The sequence below is a fragment of the Gopherus evgoodei genome, chromosome 3 (assembly GCF_007399415.2).
Source record: "Gopherus evgoodei ecotype Sinaloan lineage chromosome 3, rGopEvg1_v1.p, whole genome shotgun sequence".
In the NCBI taxonomy this organism is placed as follows: Eukaryota; Metazoa; Chordata; order Testudines; family Testudinidae; genus Gopherus; species Gopherus evgoodei.
Window position 1 is genome coordinate 98,053,627 of NC_044324.1, and position 17,954 is coordinate 98,071,580.

The 17,954-nt window shown below is 39.1% G+C and overlaps 1 protein-coding gene across 1 annotated transcript in view; it reads right to left on the minus strand.

Annotated features, from left to right (window-relative positions):
• Positions 1–17,954, minus strand: part of HS3ST5 (heparan sulfate-glucosamine 3-sulfotransferase 5) — a 273,078-nt gene that overhangs the window by 245,339 nt on the left and 9,785 nt on the right. The window lies entirely within an intron of this gene.

Below are 17,954 nucleotides of genomic sequence, written 5' to 3' on the forward strand. Positions count from 1 at the left end.
CTGATTATTCACCATGATTCCCAAACCTTTTTCAGACTCACTGCTTCTCAGGATAGGATGGGGGGCTCTATAAGTATGGGCTGTATACATTTAGCCATATTAAAACCACAGTTGGTTGCTTGTGCCCAGTTTACCAAGTGATTCAGATTGCTCTCAGTGAACTTTCCTCTTCATTATCTACCATTCACCCAATTTCCATGTCATTTGCAAGCTCTAAGTGATTATTTTATGTCTTTCTCTAGGTCATTGACAGAATGTTAATAGCATAGGACCAAGAATCAATCCCCGCTGGAAACACATGCTTGATGACAATACCCCATTTACAGTTATATTTTGAGATCAGGGAAGGACAGCTCAGTGGTTTGAGCATTGGCATGCTAAACCCAGCATTGTGAGCCCAATCCTTGAGGGGGCCACTTAGGGATCTGGGGCAAAATCAGTACTTGGTCCTGCTAGTGAAGGCAGGGGGCTGGACTCAATGACCTTCCAGGTCTACGAGATAGGTATATCATATAGCCAGTTTTTAAATCATGTAATGTGTACAATGTTAATTTCATATTCTAATTTCTTCATCAAAATGTAGTGCAGGAGTAGGCAACCTATGGCATCTGTGCCGAAGGCAGCACGCGAGCTGATTTTCAGTGGCACTCACACTGCCCGGGTCCTGGCCACTGGTCTGGGGGGCTCTGCATTTCAACTTCATTTAAATTGAAGCTTCTAAAACATTTTAAAAACCTTATTTACTTTACATACAACAATAATTTAGTTATATATTATAGACTTATAGAAAGAGACCCTCTAAAAACGTTAAAATGTATTACTAGCACGTGAAACCTTAAATTAGAGTGAATAAATGAAGACTCAGCATACCACTTCTGAAAGGTTGCCAACCCCTGATGCAGTGCCTTACCTACTCACATGCTTTACAGAAGTTTAAGTATAACTAACAGGATATATATTATAGAACTAGAAGGAGCTATGATTCTCTCTGGCAGGGTGTGAAAGGCAGAAAAGTTATTTTAGAGAGAGAGAGAGAGAGAGAGAGAGAGAGAGAGAGAGAGAGAGATTTAATGGACTAGTTGTGACATTATGAAAGAAGGGCCCTTCAACTTTTCTGCCATTCACACCCTGCCAAAGAGAGTCATAGTTCATTCTTGGTTTGTGGCAAAGATAGGCAAACCAGTTATTTGTTTTTGTTCTTAATAAAGAATCATCAGCTTGAAAGTGAGCCCCATCATTGCACTGGACTTGAACTTACAAAACTATGGAATGGTTCTGATAATGGACTTCCTCCTTCTTACATAAACCAACAGGCTCAAATCACCCTTCTCCAACTTCCTCTTCTGTGACCCTCTAATAGGTATTCAAATTAGGCACCCAAAATTAGTGAGTACTTTTGAACTTACTATCCCTCTGCCTCAGTTCCAAACTGTAAGAACAGGAATAATAAGCATCCCCCCCCATCTCACAGGTTCTGTGAAAATAAATTCATTAATTTTCATGAAGCACTGAAATACTATCATGAGAAGTGCCATAGAGAAGCTCATGAGGAAATTAATAATTCTGTCTTCACAGCTTGAATAGTGTGAAGTAAATAAGGCATGGGGCCACCAACTCAAAGGAAGAAAACAAAATACTGAAGAGATGCTCATTAATAGAGCACTGTCCATTCTATGCACTGAACAAGGCAGGGGGCCTACGAGGAAAAAACAGTATGTGATTAAAAACTGTATAATGATGCACGTGCACGGGGGGGGGGGGGGCGGCAAATTAATGTTGCGCAGGTAACCTATATGTTGGCATTTCCTAACTTTTGAGGTTTTTACTTAGCAACCCTGACTGTTTTCTTTTAATGTAGCTATATTTCCCCCTATACAATAAGGATTACATAAACACTTTCTTCCAGTTTAGTTAAAAAGACAAGTCAAGAATTTCAAATAATGAACACTGATCTTGGTTGCCTCCATTTTTGGGTGCCTAACTGAGGTTTGAGCACTTATAAAGTGCTTCTGAAAATTTGGCTGAAATGCTTACATTACAGAGACAAGCAGGTAGCACAACTGGCAAAGTATTTCATAAAATGTTTTGCACTTCACATCACTGTAAAAAAATAAAAACATTTATTTATATACAATACAAAAAGATTAAGAGAACCAAAATTAGTATAGTAAATGATTCAACTGACAGATTCAGAACTCCCTTTAAATTACTCCTGTTATGCTGTGAAGAAGACCACTAAACCAAAATGTAATGTGATGGTTTATGATCTCTCCTAATAAATTTATCGTGGTTAATATGTAAGTAGGCATGTATACTACTTTATACAGAATGACAGGGACAATATTTTGATATAATTATATTTCATGGGTTGGTCATAGTTAAAATATCAAATTTAATGGTACGTCAGATTATTAGAACAGGATTTTCTCTGCCCCATGCTGATTGGCTGTTTGTTCCAACCTTTCCCTTCCCCCTTCCTCAATCTCTTTAGTCCACATCTGCCCCTGTTATCCTCATCTCCCCTGACCTGTCCCCCTTCCCTCTCCATTTAGCTGATCCCCTCCGAACTAAACCAGGAAATCAATTAAATCATGAAACTAACATGAAGTTTACCACCATCACATTCTTCATTCTGCTGGTATGTTCTATCCCTTCGCCTACCCTGTGTCTGTCTTGCCTATTTAGACTGTACGCTTTTGGGACCATCTACTACTGTTTGTACAGTGCCTAGCACAATGGGACCCCATCCTTGAGTGCTGCTTATGCACTATCATAACAAATTACTATTTATTAATAGTCATGTTTAATTACAAATATACATTTAAATGATAATCTGAAGTCATACATGTATTACAAAATTAGTCCCTGACACTGCAAACGCTCACCCAAGTGACTAAGAGGGACTACCCACATGTGAGAAGAGTTACTTCAAGTATGCTTATAGACCCTTAAAGAGTCAGTTGGTGGATCTGTCAGGGAAATATTACACACACACAAGAATCTATTTCCTATAAACAAAAGCTTCATTTTAAAAGAAATAAGATTGGCTAAGTGTGACAACGTCAAATGCAAAGTCTAAAATGGCAAAGAAATGCCAAGCTATGGGACACTTCTAGACTGTACTTCCTCCAAAAGGTAGGAATAGGACCCACCACCTTGCTATAACCACTATACCACACTCCTCCCCCAGAGCTGGAAAAACAAACGTGAGACCTGGTGTTCTAATGTTGTCTAGTAAATAACTAAGTGTGCATCCCACTCTAAAGGCAAGTCTACAGGAGGGCTAATGGTTATTTCTCGATGTTATGCCTGGGCTGAGGAGCCCCGTGGATGATCTGGGGAATGTGGGGTCCTTAATGTTGGATGATAAAGTCCCTGATTTTCCAGTTTTCTTTAATAAAAAAAAAATTAATTCACATTGTGAACAAAATCCTTAACACTTTATACTTTGTCAATGACTATGCCATGCACAACAAAAAAAGAGATGTTCCACATTTCAGTCACTTGTGTCACATGTTGTTAGGTTTAAGGATGGCTGTGTGAATTGGTATCCATCTTCTCAGAGGGAAGCCTGTGGCTTCAGTCCCACAAAAAACAGAAGACAGCAGACATCTCTAGTAGGGATTTCTCCTTTCTGCTATCGATGTAATGGTGATTTTTTTTACCCAAGCCATGAACACCTTCAATCCCACTAGGCTACTTATGTCCCATTGCAAATCATGGGAAATGGTAGACATTCCAAATAAAGGAAAGTTATAGACATAAAGGACAGGAAAAAAAACAAATAACATTCTTAGATTACAACCTAGATTCTTCATATAAACACTCAAAAGTAACATAAAATTCAATAAGTTTTAACCAGATGGAAACTTTGAAAGATAACAAACCAGCCATTAGTTAGCAAAAGGGTTCCAAAGAAAAGGTCATACACTGGGAATACTTAAAGTTCCTATTTTTAAGTCAAACTAATTAACAGACTCAGCGACTCTGAAGATATATTGACAGGCTCCAGCTAGCTGCATTCATGTATCATTGCCAGAAAGTGAGGTAGGCTTGATGAATGGCATTTAAATAAGGGAAAAGGTGGGAAGATCCCTGTCATTCCACATACTAAATTATTTTCCGGATTAAATTTAGAGAGCACTTTATAAAGTTGTATCATGGCTTTTAGCACAAAATCTGAATTATTATACCCAAGATTTTGCCCCAGTTCATCTGCAGAAGTTTCCAGACCTGGGAAATATTTCTACATTATACTTGACCTAAGGAACTGTCCCTAAAGAGTTCCTCTTCCAAGTATCAGTCCTTTCAGATGCACAAATATGAAACTAATCAGTTAAAAAAAAATTGAAAAAAAACCACTCAGGTGTTTCCTGCCATTGTCCTTTTTTCTTTAACATTATAGTTTTATTGTGGTCCAGATCAGGGCTTCCCAAAAACTTTATTTTAACATTCCTTCTAGAGAGGCTCAGGACTGGGGGCAGAGGAAAGGTGGTGGTCCTCTTCCAAGTTCCATCTGCAAAATAAGCACCACGCACATTTCTAACACCATACACCACTTGCTGTAGATTTGATTATTTGCACAAAGATCATCATCCATGTTCTGAGATTCCCCTTGGTGGGACCTGAATATATCCATGGGCTCTTCTATGTTCTTTGGACTCAACTCCTCGGTTGGGGAAGAGACAAGTGATTAAGCTCACCCAACCACCACCTACTTTTGACACTTAAAAAAAAAAAAAGACCTCACAGTAAACTGTGTAGAAGTGTGACTTACCCTTTCCTTTATTACACAAAGAATGAAACCGTTAATAGTGTCAATATGTAAGTCATCACTGGGCATCTGAAACAACACCTCACTGTGATGAATGGTGCAATTCTCACCTCTCCGAGCTATTGCTGTAGGCTCCTGGCAGAGTCACATAGATACCCCCATATTGGCTATCCTCAGGGCTTATCTTCACTTCAGTTAACCAGACTATGCTGCTAAACCGCCTCCCATCCACAAACAAAGCCTCTCCCAGATACATCAGTGCTTTCAACCCAGACTAACTCGCCTGTCCTGGCCTACATGTTAAAGCCCAAGTGCTGTAACCCACCCCCTTTGTGAGGACACATGTAAATCACTCCAATGAGGATATCCTTCCAGTGCCTTCCCACAGTTCCCCTGCATGCCCAGGACAGACAAGTTCTCCCACAATCCACTGGGAAAAACATGGAGTGCTAAGAACCATGGGACATGCTTGCAAAAGTCCTACCACCTCACACAGATGAGTACAGACACAATGTGAAAGCAGTCAGGGGTGGCTCTACACTGCAGCTGCTTACATCTAAGCTGGGCTAGCCCAAGTGCCTATCACACTGCAGTAGAAACATACCTTTCATTCATATTTGAGGTTTTTGTCAAAACCATAATGGCTAGAGATTTACTTTTTCTGTTTAAATAAAAGATGAAATTCTGGAGAACAAGATAGTAGTTTCAGAGAGGTGGTGGAGAGAAGCCAGGTGCTGGATTTCAGTGGGGATTCCTCATGTGCTGAAAGCTAAATACATAGATTAACAGATCTAAGGATAGAAGAAAGGACCATAATCTAGTCTGACCTCTGCATAACAAATACCGCAGAATTTCAGATAGTAATTCCTTCAATAGAGGGAATTATTCTTCCTATGCATAAGTCTTTGCAAGATCAAGACCTTAACCTTCTAACAGATTTTATATGGGATTTCCTAGGTGTTTTTTTTTTGTTTGTTTGAAAAAGAAAAAAAATATGGGGAAAAGGAATCAAATGACAAGGAGCTTCACCTCTTTAGAATCTGGAGATTTGTCAAGTTGAAACAAAGTTGTGATAGAGTATGTGAACTCCATGATTTGGAACTATTGAATTACAAACCACTGAAATGTACTATCCCATTTTCCTTAGGAGACCCACAGAATACCCTTCTCCCATGAAGAGCTGATAAGGTACATCAGAGCATCATGCATATTGTACAAATTGTGAGCAGCCTTATCTAACCCCTTTGCATTTCAGTAAACTTACAAATTAGTCACACAGCATGTGCAACACAGCCTTCATTTAGATACACAAAAAGATACATAAAACACAGACAGATGCCCAGCATACAATTTTTTACAGGTCATAACTCAGTCAAACCAAAACCAAGATTTCACTAAACTACTCAAAAGCACTTCAAGTGAGGATTATTTGGATACCAAATTTCAGCTTTCTATATCCAGACATTCTGGTTACATGCCTATTCAGAAAAAATGGGTTGCTACTTATCCAGATTTTCCCAGGATTGTCCCTTTTTTGAGGTAGCTCTCCTGGGAAATTTGTAAGGGTGCTGTCATAAACAGATAGTTAAGGGTTAATGTCTCCTGTACCTGTAAAGGGCTAAGACGTTCACCTAGCCTAGCTGACACCTGACCAGACGAACCAATGGGGGAACAAGATGTTTCAAAAGGAAGGAGGGAAGTTTCCTTTATTTAGTCAGTTTCAGTTTCAGCCGGAGTTAAAAAGATCAAGGAACCAGCCTCTTATCAGAGTAGTAAGTTTTAGAAAGGAATAAATAGATTTATGTTTATTTTTTTGTAACCTGTCTTGTGCAATTAGAGGAAGAATCAAACTGAGTATTTGGGTATTTTTCTGGTGTAACTAAGGTTCTGCCCAGGGGAACACCCTCTGTGTTTGGAATCTGTTGACTGTGAGAGTAGCTGGTATGCTAATCTATCCCAAAGGGTTTTCTTTTACCTTTCTTTTATTTAATTAAAAGCCTTCTTTTTAAAAACCTGATCGATTTTTCCTTGTTTTAAGACCCAAGGGGATTGGATCTGGACTCACCAGGAATTGGTGGGGGAAAAGAAGGAGGGATGGTTAAATTCTCCTTGTGTTAAGATCCAAGGGATTTGGATCAGTGTCCACCAGGGAATTGGTGGAGGAGTCTCTCAAGGCTACCTAGGGAAGGGAGTGGTTGGGGGTGGTGGCAGCCAGACCAGATCTAAGCTGTTAATTGAGCTTAGAGCTTCTCATGCAGGTCCCCCACATCTGTACCCTAAAGTTCAGAATAGGGAAGGAACCTTGACAGATGCTCATTAAACATTGCCAGCTGGCTAGTTTTATGGGCTCAGGATCATTCCAAATGTCCTAATTTTTTGTGCCTCAGAGATGGCAATCCTATTTAAAAAGGTTGGAAGTATTTTATTTTTATAGTGAGCAAAAACATTTTAAATTCTGCTTATATTAAAAATAATGGACTTGATCATTTTTTTTTCAAACTTTCTAACCAAGCTCTCCTTCAGGCAAAGACCAAGCTTGGAAAATTTCAGTCCAGCAGGTCAATATTTCAGAAAGTTGCAAACCATGGAAGATAGAGTTAGAACACATGTATTTGAATGTAGCTGAACCAATCACTGCCACTATAATATTATGGCAGGTGTTATCAGATGGCATTGTGACACAGCATTCCATGGTCTCTTAGCATGTATGTTCTGTCTTGAGAAGACATGGCCTTATACAGCAAAAACTATGTAGAGGCAGTGGTCCTTGAAAGGAGTAGCTGCATGAGTAGCAGGAGAGTTTGCTGTCTGATTAGAGTCAATTCTCAAGGCAGAGTTGCTCATTGTGACCCAGGCATTGTTGTGCTGAGATTCCCAAAAGGATATATTGCCATGAATGCTGTTTGACCATCTCTGTTCTAGGATTGATATACACACATAAATAAAAACAATTTACTTAGAATACACCGTGGCTCAGCGCCATTCATTTCTTTACAATTAGGATGCTAACCTGCAATGTCCTAGTCATTTGCTACTGCTTAGCAGAGGGGCAACAGAGGTGTCAGAATGGCTTCTCTGTCTGTCAAGCAACAGTTTTAAATTTTGTACTCAAGTGCATTTTATGTGAGGTTTGAGTGGATTTGAGTTAATTAGCCAAACTCAGTCAGAATTCTAACAGACTCAGTGACACTGCAACATCTCTCTAAATACATGCTAAAAACCATAAACAGTTGTTAATTAATTGACAGTACAATTATATAATCTCATTAGTATTTGCAAATTTCAGTCACAAAAAGGGCAATATTTCACTTTGTTAATTAGTCAGGGTTTCTCCACTACAAATGGAAGAAATATCAAATTACTGGTGTATCTAATTTTGAGATAGGTGATTGTATGCTGTAACAGACCTTTTGTGATAGGGTGGATTTTTTGGCATGGAGTTACATTTTGTTATTTTCTTCTTATAAAATTCCAAGTGAAACTGGGGAGACAGAGTTTGCAGCATGGCTTATGCTTTATCTTTATCCTTGAGAGGCTGGACTAAGCAAAGAATTGAGAGGGATCACTCAAAGTGAGGAGAGCTAGTAATATAGTCCTTCCTTAAGTCAAGGCCTTAATCTATTAAACAACAACATTTGCAGTCACTGCAAGAGTGATACAGTCCACATGCAACTCCCAGAAGGAATGAAGAGCCCTTCTTTCCAATTAAGTGTCACTTTGATCCTTATTGCATCAAGAGTGAGTCTCAAGGCAAGGTAATGGACAACAAATTAAGCAGAATAAACTTAAAGCATGTATTTATGTAGATTCCCACATGAAGGACCTGATCTCTGGAAACAGTAGTCTGAATGTGATCTCAAAAGAAACTAAGTTTACTAAAAACAACAAAGAGTCTGGTGGCACCTCCACTGGACTCCTTGTTGTTTTGGTGGATACAGACTAATACGGCTACCTCTTGATACTTGACACAATGTAAGTTTAATACATCTTTACTTAGCTTTTAGGAAAACATTTGTGCGAATTAACAAACCCTTTTAATACATTCATTCAAATCAAAAAAATTTACACATGTAAATGAATTATCTTCAGGTTTCCACTAATATGCTGGCCTGCAACTAATGTAAAATAATCATTTATTTTTTGTACTGCAGTAGCACTTGGAAGCCTTCCCCTGCCCCCATCATAGACCCGACTGTGCAATGCACTGTACAAGAACAAAAAAGGCCCTGGTTCAAAAAGATGACAATCTAAGATTGTACAATAAAATAAATTCTAATGACAACATCCTGCCATTATTTCAGTCGAAGAGTGGAGTTAGAGGATTATTCAACATGCATCTAGCATAGAAGCTATCCTACAGCTGCAGGATCGACTAGCTCATGGCTGGCTAGGAGACAATACTGCCAGGCACACTTGGCTGCTTATTTTAAAATGAGCAGTGATGTTAACAGGAGCAGCAGTAGCATGTGCTAGCTGGCTAAAGGGTTGGATACACACCCTAGATAGCAGACTATGCCTCTTCTACAGTGTGATGGGAGCACTGGTGATAGACCCTCTTCCTACTGCTTACTAGCATGCTATGCAGAGATCCTTCCCTTCTGCTTACATGAGGGAGACAGAAGAGGCTGCTTCTTCATCCTGCAGTACTCACACATAGCATAGCGTAGGATTTCACCCTATGACTGTATTGTAGTGCTCTTTGCCTATAGTGTACATCTCTTAAAAATACGTTCCCAAAACATGTCAGTTATATCAGCCTTCATAGGTGGGATAAAAAGAACAGTGTTTTTATCAGAGCATCATCAACCTATGCCAATCTCTTCATTTTAAGTTCAAGTGAAGCAAAAGCATTTTGTGCCACTTGATGAAACATGTCAGGCTGCCTCAATAGGGTGAACGCTGAAATGGCATGGATTTGTGGTGCCCAAGAGAGAAGTGATACACTTAGTGGCAGCTGGTGGACTAGAGAATGTATTATCCACATACATCCTGCTCCCTGACACACATACAAAAAGAGCAGTCAGATTGAACCAGAAGGTGTTCAATGAACAAAGAACTGTTTAGTTCCTTTCAAAGTCTAGTTTCAAGATAAGGAAGGTTAAATTCAGAGTGGCATGGTGCCCATTAATTGCAGGGAGTACAGGAAAGCTCTGTTAGTAAGGCTGTGTGAAGACAGAGGTAAGGATGTTAAAGGCCTCGCTAAGGACTAGCTCAGGACAGCTTTTATTCATAATGATTAGGCAAACAGATGGCTAATGGGTTGCAATCCATGCCCAGAAGCAGTGGGGTATATTCTGTGCCCAAAAGCTGGTTCCATTCCATGGCTGGGTGCCCACTGCAATCTGTAGGTTGGAGAGAATCAGAGGGTAAAGACAACATCAAATTAGATGACAAGGCAGAGGGCCTGAGGAGGAGACAGATAGGTCAGGCCAGGCAACCCAGTATCACACTGAATCCTGGAATGGAAGAAGCTGAAGTATGAGAAGCAGCCAAAGCAGGGAGTGTAGCATGAAGAGCAGGGGCAGCACAATGAGAAGCATCATCTTGATCAAACTAAAGCAGCAGGAGAAGCAATAAAAGCTGTAATGCAAAGGGTAGTGAGATTATTCTAAATTATTTTCCTTGTGCTAGAGGGAGGTAACCTTGCTTCCTTCCTGAATACCTATGAACAAATGAGGAAGTACCATTGTGTGGGAATATGGGTCTGCACTTTTCACTTTTTCTCCTTACAGTCTGAAGTAGGACATTTTCTATAATGGCTTCCAAACACCCTGGGATATTGGGTCAGCAGTCAAATGTAAGTCCAGTTAAAGGAATACTTAAGGTGTCCAAGAAGCCACAGTTAGCACTTCTAACTAGCAGACTGAGCCCAAACGTCAGATAGTTTGTTATCCACTGGCCAGATCTGTAGTTGGTAGAAATCAGCGTAGTTCCATTGACTTAAATGCAAGTATGCCATTTTTCCATCATTTGAAAGGATCTGGCCCCTAGATTTCACAGTTTAGTGCAGACTCAATTATAAACACAATTGTGACTGACTCCAAAATTGTGGGTGCAAAATTAGGTATCATATTTCCAAAATTTGGCTTTATGAGGATGCACCATTTAAAATGCAGGTGATTGTCCAGAATATCAGGGAGTAAATTGAGCTTTACTGTAACATTTTACCTGACCCCAGGGACCAACAGACTAAAATACTAGTAGAGTAAGAAGGCATCTCATGAAACATATTGAAGTGGACATTGATATGGTGGAGCAGAGAGATAAGTAGATGGAAAGGGTTAATGCTACCACTTTTCAACACTCCATAATTTCATAAAGTTGAAAGCCAGAAGGAACCATCAGATCATCAAGTCTGTCCTCCTGTATACCACAGATCCATTAAATTTAATCCAGATACCTCTGACTTGAGCTAGACTAAAGCATGTCAGTCTTCAGGATAAACTGTGCTACAGGGACACCAAGGTGCCACTGATGCCCAAGACTTCTGCTACACATTTGAAACATGCAGGCTGAAGCAACTTTGCAATTTTTTCCCCAGATTATTTTAGAATTTGGCTAATAGCTGCTACAGCAGAAGCCACAAGGTTAGTTAACTGAGGTCACTGTCAGGCCTACTGCACATGGAAAGCAGTAGAGAGAGGAAGATGAAACAGTGGCCAGGACATTAACATAAAATGAATGCTCAACTGGTTGAAAAACCCATGCTCAGAGCAGAGTTGTCAATGGTTTGCTGTCAGACTGGAGGGCATATGTAATGGGATCCTGCAGGGGTCAGTCCTGCATCCAGTATTATTCAACATTTTCATTAGTAACTTGGATAACAGAGGGAACGGTATGCTTATAACACTCTGTAGATGACATCAAGCTGGAAGGGTTTGCAAGCACTTTGGAAGGACAAGACTGTAATTCAAAATGACCTGGACAAGATAGAGTTAGTCTGAAATTTTTACTGAAGTATTGTATGTAAGACACAGGATGTAATTGTCCTGATCTACCTGGCACTGGTGAGGCTTCAGCTGGAGTAGTATGTCCAAGTCTGGGTGCCACACTTTAGGAAAGATGTGGACAAATTGGGGAGAGTCCAGAGAAGAGCAACAAAAGTGAGAAGGTTTAGAAAACCTGATTTAATGAGGAAAGGTTTAAAAAGTGGCATGTTTAGTCTTGAGAAAAGAAGAGTGAGGAGGGACCTGATAATAGTCCTCTAATATGTTAAGGGCTGCTGTAAAGAGAACTGTGATCAATTGTTCTCCACATCTACTGAAGGTAGGACAAGTAGTAAAGGGTTTAATCTGTGGCAAGGGAGATTTAGGTTAGTTATTGGGGAAAGCATTCTAATTATAAGGATAGCTAAGGTCTGGAATAGTCTTCCAAAGATGGCTGTGGCATCAACATCATTGAAGGTTTTTAAGAATAAGTTGGATAAATGTCTGTTGGGATGGTCTTGGTTTACTTGGTCCTGCCTCAGGGCAGAGGCTGGACTTGATGACTTTGAAGTCCCTTCTAGCCCTACATTTCTATGATTTAATTGATGTGCATAGTTACACCACAATGGACAATGTTTTAAAATCAAGACAAGTGCAGAGAGTTTTGCAGCACTATGACATAACTTTGGAGACCTAGTAAAGATTTAGTCTGCATATGGCTAAATCTTGACCGGATAGGAAGTTGAGACCATCTGAGGCTGGAGTCTGTGATGAAAGGCTTGTAAACCATGGGAAGAACACTCACTATCCCAGTATGTATGAATTGTGCAGCAGTCACCAGATTTGAGGCTGGCCACAAGTTTACAGTGGCTGAGCAACTTCTGGATAGCATGCCCTGTAGTGGACTCGTGGCATCAAAAGATACTAGTAAATTTAATAAAATCCACAAAATAGTCAGGAACAGGGGGAAAGGATGATGGGGCAGAGGCATGCACGATTCCAGAGTAGGAATAAGATTCTCCCCCACCCCACACCACAATCGTGTAACTTGTTAGTTAATATGCTTCCCTCACATGAAAAGAATGATAAGGACAGGTTCAGAGTTATTTATTTTTATATATATTTATATTAATACAGTAGTTCAGCTTTGTAGCATAATTTTTCCTTATGTTTATACTTTTCAAAATAAACTCAAATATACTCTGTGCAGAAAGTGCATGCAATATAAAATTAATAGAACAAATCAGAAATCTATACATGGAGATATATAATATATTGATCACTCAATACCATTCTCAGATTATTCTCAAGTGTCTTGCAACATCTATTATACATTACTATGGTCTAGCACACTGCACATTATTTTGCAAACATGATGAGTTATAACAGGCAATGCTCAGTTTTACAAGAATGAGTTTGATTAAACTGCTTTTATGTCAGCCTTCATCTCAGCCTGCACTATCTTCTAGAGGAAATCCAGACACCCCTGTACTGAATAAAGCCTGGAATTTTCCAACAAATGATTCCCTCTACCACAGCCAGGCTTCACAGTCTGTCCAAATTTGGGGAAGTTCAGAGTCAGATCTAAATTTTACACCTTGGACCCATCCTAGTTCTTTTCATGTGTGTATAAACAGTGGCATGGTCAGAAAGCAGAGTGCAAAGGAAGGTAGGGCAAAGGTTCCTGCTAAAGGGGCTGAACCCAGTCTAACTTAAAGGGACTGCTCTAAGAAGGGCAGCCACCCCAGCATTCTCTATGGCCCCACTCCTGCCCCTCCCAGAACCCAATCTGTATGCTGGTTTGTGAAGATGGACAGTGCAGGGCTTCTTAAAATAATCCAGCATAAGGCTTGTGCCAGGGGAATTCTCCCCAATCATTTTGCCATCTTTTTTTACAAACCTTATAAGTCACTAGAGCAGTGTACAAGGATCAGAGTGGGAAGCAGAACCATCCCTATAGTAAATATACATTTCATCGATAACATGAGTTTGTAAATGTTCTTATTAACCAAATCCTTGGTACCCATTCATTTTCACTTGCAGAGTGTTTCTGGCAATCTGAATGGGATGATTAAAGTCCATGTTAATAGTTCACCATTAGAATTTGTAGATAAGCTCCAAAGAGAAATAGAAGCTACAAGTTCATTGATGCTAACTTTGAACAATACCCAAAATTGAGACCTCATGTATAGTAACATCTTAATTGATCACATTTTCTTCTTCCCCATGATGATGAGCTGAAAGATCTTTGTTTGTATAAACAAACAATAAGCCCAGTGCTATGTATATTCCCATTATGAGTCCATTCTGCCAACCTTATAAAAGCTGAATTTCTAACAATATCAGTGGAGATTTATGTACCTGGAAAGTTTGCAGGAGTATGAACTAAGACAAAACCCTGACATGTTCAGTGCCATGCGTGTCAAAATACATTTCACCATATAAAATTACCTATGTACATGTTTGCATTCTATCTGAGCACAAATGTTGGAACTCATGCCCTTTATTTTAATACAGATTTCAATTATTTATAAACCCTTGAAAACGAATTTGTAAATAAACAGTCCTAGGATTTTAACATTTAGTGCAAACTGGCCTTTGTTGCAGTCACTGAGCAACGTAACTGTAGGTATTGAAAAATGGACAAGAAATGACTACTATTTTTGTATATCTTCATCAGCAATCCTCTAGTAATGGCTCACATTTTCAGAATGTTGTTTGGTTTCAGATAATTCGGGCTGGTCTACCCACAAGAGTTGTACTGCTTTAATGGTAGCAGCATAGTTATAGCAGTACTACCCCATAACTAGTGTGGATCCAGTTATAATATTATGAAGGTGCTTATACAGATAATGCCTAATCCTGTACTAGAAGCGGAATGAGTGATCCCAGTATATGGCACCTTTACACTAGAAGAACTGCATCTACTGTAATGGGTTTTATTGGTATATTGGTTAAAAAAAATCACATCCCTAATCAATATATTTATACTAGTACAGAAGTTCAGTGCAGATCAGGCCTTAGAATTAGGGCACACATTAAGCTACGATTATCTGTTGAAATAAGAAAACTATTCCTGCAGGTCGTCTTTCTTGCAGATTTTAACCCTAATGGCTACAGTCACCAGCAATGACTGGCTAGCTACAGTTTTCCAGCATATTTGGATATTATTATAACTCGATTCTTAACTTTCCATATTGACCCAATGCACTGACTTTGAGGCATATACCATGCCTTATGTATTTTGGGTAACAGAATCCAGAAGACAAGATGTCTGGTTCATAGACAGCTCTTATTAGTGCACCCAAGGACAGCGACAAACAAAGAACAAATATTACATCTTATACCACTGGAATCAGGGCCAGTTCCAGTGTTTTTGCCACCCCATGTGGTAGGGGAAAAAAAAAGCCGCGATCAGAGGCACTTCGGCCGCAGGTTCTTCCCTCCGAGAGGGATGGAGAGATCCGCTGCCGAACTGCTGCTGAAGAGCCAGACGTGCTCCATTCAAGCTACCTTCCAATTACCATTTAGCATCAGGTCATGCCTTCCCATAGATTAAATCCAGTTCAGCAATAAGAAGTCCACTCACCCTCTGCCTTGGTCAGAAACAGAGCCAAGTGAAAGATTAATCAACTCATATCCAGCCAAAAAGCAACCTAAAGGGATCATTTAGTTATTCCTCTTTCCCCAGATGTTGTGTGGGGCCCAAGCATCCACTTCTTCCTTTCTGTTATGGAGGAAGACTTAGGATAAAATTACACCTCAGTAAGGAATTGGGAAGAGCTCATATGCTCTGTCACGAGGTGCTTAGTAGAGCTTGGCGGGAAACATTTTCCCCATCCCATGACAATTTTCCCATCATGAATTGAAACAAAAAGTTTCTCTCAGATGTTCATGGATTGATAATCTGAAAAAAATAATTTAGATCAGGTCAAGTAACATTTTGTTTTCATAACTTTAAAATGAAACATTCATATATTTCATTATACATTAATATTAAATTTAAAGGGTTTTTTTGTTTTGTTTTTTTAAACAAAAACAACATTTTCTTTTAAAAAAACTCAAATAGGATATGACAAAAATTTTCAACACAGGAACAGTTTTGGTTTTGACAACCAGCGCTTTCCAACAAAGAAATGTTTAGTCAAAAATTCCTGTTCAACTTTAATACATGCAATTATATCTGGTCAAAATTTTTTTAAAATATTACTTTTATTTCAAAAAGCAACCTAAAATATATGGAACATTTCATTCAAAACTGCAGTTTTTCAAATAAACTAAATGTTTGTAATGAAAAAACAAATATATTCCTTTTTTCCCCATTGGATTTTTTCTTCCAGTTTAGAAAAGAAGCTTGGGTTTAAACAGCAGCCCCACATTCTGATCCAGGGTTGGAGGTAGAGTAGATTTCATCTGCCCAATCACTCTGCATTCCACTCACATGGAGCCTGGACAGTTGTACTTCATGCCAGTGGAGTGAATTCCTCCCTTGGAGAAGAAGCAAACCAATTAATTGTTTTTAAATGTGGGCTAGTGATGTCACCTGCTATGTACAATTTATTACAAAAGTTATCTGGCCCCACTGAAGTCAATGGGAGTTTTGCCACTGACTTCAATGAGGCAGGATTTCACTCAAAGTCTCTTCTGCTTAGGTGTAACCTCTTTGCGATATTTGAAAGCCACACTCAGACTTTTCGTTCAGAATAATTTGCAAAGTTCACAGCAGCAGGTATTTTAATATTTGCTTTGAAATTAGATTTTGAATCATAATTCTGGAACAGACACTTCTGCCTAGAGTATAAATAAAAGCATGTTTGTTGTCTGGAGAGATGGAAATGTAGAGTGCCATTTACAAATCTGATTTTGCACTTGATATCAATCCTTTTGCTACAGGCACTAATATGAAATTAAGTGGTAGAAAATGCTTACCATCCCATCTTCTACCATGCTTAATAATTTTATAGCAGCACATAGATGAGAATGCATGGCAATGATTCAGCTAAAATAAATTCCAAGTAAATTCAATTTTGGACATCTTGCCAAAGAAAGGATCCACTCACTCCAGTCAACTACTTTTTCAGCATCAAGAGGCTATATTAGATGCAGTTTATCTGATGATTGCATCAAAGGCTCACTCTAATGCTCTATGGACATTATCCCTGGGCACGGAACGTGACTCAACCCCGTTGAATTCTGTGAGAGTCTTTTCACTGAGTTCACTAATCTTTGGATCAGGCCCCTTGTGCTTAGGTATAAGACATGGGGTTGCTGATCCAAGTCTTACTGGCAGGATTTTAAAGTCAGTATATGATAGTGACATTGGTTGGTTGCTGACAAACCAATCTTCAGGCTTCTCTTCTTCAGGATATAATACAATGTTTACCTCAAACTCTGAGGTGAAGGATTTTTTTTCCGCCTTTGTCAATCTACAGTTTGTCAGTACAGGAGCTAATTTCTGGCTATAGGTTTAAAACATTCTTCAGGAAAACCACCGGGCTCTGCTGCTTTGTTTTACCTTCAGGAAACAGTTATAGTAAATTATTTATTGTGCTGGCATATCTTCCTTTATCTTCATTGTGTTTCCTGTCTGACAATAAGCAGATCCCTACTAGTGACAGGGAAGCCAGAAGGGGTCAAAGGAGAAACCATTTTAGATTTTGATATAAAAAATACTTTAAAAATATAATCTATATTAATTACTATCCATCTGGGTTTTTAATCCACTAAATTGTCCCTTCTAGCTTTTTCCCTTTTAAACATTCATTCCAGCAATGCATCAGATTTGTTGTTTACTTAACAGTAGAAACATTTTAGATAACTTTTGTATTGTTTTGTTGATCTCAGTTAAACTTATTTCATCCTGATTATTCTCATTTTTATATAGACAGATACTTTTTCTAGTTTACGCTGTTGTAGCAAAGCTCCTAACTATAATCTTAGCTATTCTTAAAGCTTTTTTTTTAAAAGCAAGACAAGACAATTGATACTAATTTGTCTTTTGATACAGGTTTCATTGTGTCTCAGGGTACGTCTACACTACGGGATTATTCCGATTTTACATAAACCGGTTTTGTAAAACAGATTGTATAAAGTCGAGTGCACGCGGCCACACTAAGCACATTAATTCGGTGGTGTGCGTCCATGGGCCGAGGCTAGTGTTGATTTCTGGAGCGTTGCACTGTGGGTAGCTATTCCGTAGCTATCCCATAGTTCCCACAATCTCCCCCGCCTCTTGGAATTCTGGGTTGAGATCC